Genomic DNA, 5,303 nt, shown 5'->3' on the forward strand with positions numbered 1-5,303 from the left:
ACTTGTACGCGCGTTGCCGATTCCGCCCTTTTTAGCGGGGGCAGAAGCCGCGGCCGCGGCACGGCGGGAGGGGCGATAGGTCGGTTTGGAGACGGCTCCATGTCATCCAAACCGTACGATTTTGTACTGAATTCAGGATCGTATTGTGTGTTGGCATCGAACGACCAATATTCGTCGGGTTTTGTACTGGCCAACGCGCCTCCCCAAACATCGGACTGTTGGAACTTGCATCCATTTCGTCGAAATAATAAAAATGTGAGTTTCGAGAGTGAAATCGTGAAAATTAAACGTTACAAATGAAGGTGGGGTAGGAGTATTTATACAAAAATTAAAAAATGCGTGGCATCGTCCGCGACCATCGTCCGCCGATCCCGCAATGGGGTGCCCGATGGCGCGGACGATAGCATATCGTCCGCTCCCATCGTCCGCCGAGCCCACAACGGCGAGGACGATGTCGCGGATGATAGGCCATCGTCCGCGCTTCAACCGCGGATGATGCATAGGTCGCAGGCGTAGGGCGCGGACGATAGCGGACACCCACAATGGGGCGGACGATGGCGCCCGCGGACGATGGCACGCATCGGGCGTGCCATCGGGCGTGCCGTTGTGGATGCTCTTAAAGAATACGGGAAATATTTGATTTTGCCTATAGTCCATGATATTAGTAATGCGCCACATTTAATGATTTAAACTTCAAACATAAAATGTGAGTCGTTTATAGTTGTGTGATTTTCATGACAAGCAATATATGATTTGCTAAATATCTAAAAACAGAAAATTGAAACTTGCGTGAAAATATAATTAAAAAAGTACTAAGTCTGGTTGACTTGAAAACGACTATTCATGGGTTTAGGGTTTAGTTACATCTGATGCCAATCCCAATCCGAACATTGCGAGATTCCTGAGCAAAACTAGGATGCAAGGTATCAAATGTGTTCCATGCTGGGGAACCGCAGGGTGTCTCATAACCCATCCTTCGTACGATTTTCAGCATGCCATCTCATGTGAGATGCCGTCTTTGTAGACATGAACAATCTTTGCAACCTTGGTTTGACGGGAAAATACCACAATACTTTTGAGCAATCTTTCTTTTCTCACTGTGGGATCTGCATCTGAAGTACGTCATCTTAGCTGATGACATGTGTCACATGAGGTTCGCCTTTCATTTTCCCCCCAATACAAAGTACAGTCATTTTGACACGCATCAATTTCTCGGCTTCATAGTAAGACTTTGGTAGATCAACCATGGCATCTGGAAAAGCTTCTCTTAATAATTCCAAAAGCATATCAAATTTTTATTGTTCAAACTTCCAATACACTTTAAGTGCAACAAACGGATTATGAATGATAGCTTTGAGAATTTATCACATCCTTCAAACAATGGTTGTTGTAAACCATCAATCAACTTATAAAATTCGTTTGCTGTCCATTAGCACTTTCAGCATCTATTGAGATTTTATATGTCTTTAGTATATCCATCTTCATTTGGAACTCCAAAGGCATCATGAACTAAACCTTGCATATCATCATCACCCAAAGTATTATGTTGATTGTCACACCTAGATGAGCGACTACTAGGAAGTTCTCCATGAGCTATCCATTGGGTGTACCCTGGAATAAATCCGTCGACCGTCAAATGTTCAAATGCCTCATCTCTACTCACGGATATACCGATCCCACAACGTTTGCATGGACATAATATCTTATCTTTCATGCTTGAATTGCGAAAAGCATAGTCCAAAAAATATTCAAGTCCATTTTGGTATTTCGTTGTGATTCTTGACTTTGTCATCAACTTCTATCCATATTGTTTTAATAATTCCACCAAGCCTATATATAATAATATAAATATATAGATAACTAAGTAAATTAGAAAATGGATTGTTAAATAACCAAAAAAATATGTAATCATTTTTATGTTGCAAGATTAGTCATGTTCAAATCAACCAATACATGTGAAATTAATTAGCTCACTATGTGCACAAATATACTTGTCTGCATTCGATAACAAAACACTAAAATGACCTAATTATCATCTCCATTAAGTACAATAGACATTGTTCAGTCTGCCTATTTATTTTTGAACTTATGAGGACCACAAAAGCAATGTATGTTAGGATGTGTTTCACGTATAGTTCTAGTAATTTTGTTTACTCAAATTTCTCTATTTGCTTGAAAAAAAAATCTAGTGGCTCTAAAAAAATTTATAGAGAAAAATTCAGACTATAAAGCAAATGAATTATGGTTGATTTCAAGATTGAAGTTCTAGATTCAAATATACATAAAACATTAATTAGCAAGAAACTCTTGTGCAACAAAAAAAACTATAAAAGCCTAAATTAATTATTAGTAGGATAGGTAATCTTTTTTATGATTCAAGACAAGAGAATGATGGATGCTGACCTGTGACAGAGAAGGCAAAGAACAACAATGGTGTGACGTCCCTTCTCCGAAAGAGAGCGCACACGAATAAAAAGATGGAATGTCTTTTGGACTCAAATGGAGAGAGGTGTGGAGAAGGATACCAGCAGCTACGACAGAGTGAGATTTAATTACTCGTAAAATACCTAAGATATGAAAACTAAGAGTAATATAACTTTTTATTAAGGTTGTGCACACATCAAACTCTACATTCCTATCAAATCTATAGAAAATATAAAATATTTGGCAACTTAGCAAATTAGATAATGAATGATAAGATAAAATACTAATATATACAATCATTTTTATTCTGATTGTGCTCTAATTTACAAGCAGTTAAGTTATTCATTAGTGAAGTAGTTGGGAATCCGTTATATGTAAAAAGAACTATTATATGGAGTGAAAAACAAAAGATAACTAAAGGAATTAGTCGTAACAAAGAAGCATTCTGAGTGGCGTCGTTCACAAAATTTGATCCCTGATACATTTATTCAATCTCGAAGGAGGTATTTATACAAAATTACACAGACTCCTAACTGATAAAGACTCTGCAAATTAAAATCCCTAGCTAGAAGAATAATTAAATAACAAAAGGATAAACTAAATCTAAAAGGTTACTACTAGTACTTAAACATGATCGCATGGACTCCTACAAACAAGGACATTGAAATAAATCTACTAATAAATCAAATCTAAAAGATAATAGAGGATATTCATTCTACTTGATCGATATCAAACTAAACAAAATTTCATAATTAAAATCAGGTTTTTATTGTACCTAGATCAACCATTCAACCATATTATATTTATTTGATTATACAATTATCAGTTGATTCTGATTGAGAAACTCGCATTCAATAAAAAATTATCATAGAAATTCTTATAAAAAAGCTACAGAAACAAACTTAATTGACAAGCTAGGATTATTTTGGAGGGATTTAGGATCAAGGGAAGATGATACCTGAGAAAGAAGACAAAGCGTGGCGACACAAAAACCCTCGGCCGAGATAGAGGACACAAGAAGACAGCGATTGGATTCTTGGACTCAAATAGATTGGCAGATGTCAAGAATGATAGAGATGGAGGGATGAGAAAGACAAGAACGGTGAGGTGATCAAGAGAGATTATTTGTACTGTAATTTTGACAATTTGATGAGCTGATACAGCAGCAAGGCAGAGATTTGTGATTCTGGTAAATTTACGGAGATATTCTGTTAGGTTTACTGTATTATGACAATTGCAATGAGCCCATTATATTTACTTTAAAACAAGTGGAGTACAGGAGAAGAAAAGGAGTAAATTGCAAATTTATAATTATACATTAATAGATTGTTTGGTTGTCATAGATTCTTCTGGGATAAGTAATCTGATTCCTTAAATTTAATATTTCCTGTGTTTGTTTCCGTTTTTAATCAAACTGGAAAGTAATCAAAATCCTGAACAAGGAGATAGTATGCATACTTTCCTAGGATTTCTGAATCCTAACTTTTCTTAGTTTCTTTTCTCAATTTTAGGATTCTTACTATATTAATGCAATATAATACAGTTTATTATAATAATACAATAGTAATTAATAATAATAATTATTATTATTATCATTATCATCATTATCATCATTCATCAATCACATCATCATCATCATCATATGATCATCATCATTCATCATCAATCATCATCATCATCATCATCAATCATCATCATATCATATCATCATCATCATTATTTATTAAATGTTTAAAAAATAATTTAAAAGTATCACCATATTAAATTCAGGATAATAAATATATAATTCAAATTATCAAATTATAACTATATTATTAAATTTATTTTATTTTTATAATAATAATAAAATTATTAAATATAAATATATTATAATTAATATAATAATATAATAATTATTAAATTTATAAATTAGTAGTCAATAATAAATTGTAGTGAAATTTTTAAATTATAAAATTTATTCCATTAAAATTAAGTAAATATAATGATAATAATAATATAATAATCTTATTTATTAAATATTATTATTATTTGATGTATATATCTTTAAACTATCCATGGTAATAAAAAAAATAAATAATTATTATCAGTAATTAATATTTTAAATTTATTAATAATATGCCATTATTTTTTTTATATATAAATGATAAGTAACTTTAGTTTAGTTTTTAAATCAAATATATACTTTCAAATCTTGATATTTTCCAAACACGGGAAAGTAAAGTTATTAGAAATCATATTCCCGGGATTCATTTTCCCAAGAATCATTTTCCTTGCCAATTTGACTTTCCCGCTAACCAAACATGGCCTAATAGATTGATGTGCTAAAACTTAGATTAATATTCGTGTACAATAAGTGAAGAAGTAATTGATTGAATATTTTTTGGGTCGTCATTAACCACCACTCACCATTTGAGGAGAAGAGGAAGGTGGTTGGTGCGCTAGCTTGCCCTCTTTCACTTCATTCCAAAATATTGTTCTTTTTTTTGTTGCTTGAGGAATTGTTGATATATTGGATCCGTGAAATTCATATCCTAGCTTGGTGAATTGATTTTATATTTTTATTTGCATTTCGTATTAAAACAAAAGTAAAAACATACATGTATGATTTGTTTATTAATTGAAAAGGCAATCTTATCCTAATTTATGAACGTGCTTCTAATATTTTTAATAATGAATAAAGTAATTTTAAACAAAATTTAATCATTAATAGAAAATATTTTTAATATATTCTATTTAATCTAAAAAGGAGCAATTATTCTCAATACGGATTAATTTTCTATTAAAGTTATATCTAAATTTATTTATAATTTAGCATAAGAACGTAAAGGAAATTTCATTAAGTGAATCCTCTTTTAACATTTATCTTAAATGCAACAATA

The sequence above is a fragment of the Salvia splendens genome, chromosome 6, assembly GCF_004379255.2.
Source record: "Salvia splendens isolate huo1 chromosome 6, SspV2, whole genome shotgun sequence".
NCBI classification, from domain to species: Eukaryota; Viridiplantae; Streptophyta; class Magnoliopsida; order Lamiales; family Lamiaceae; genus Salvia; species Salvia splendens.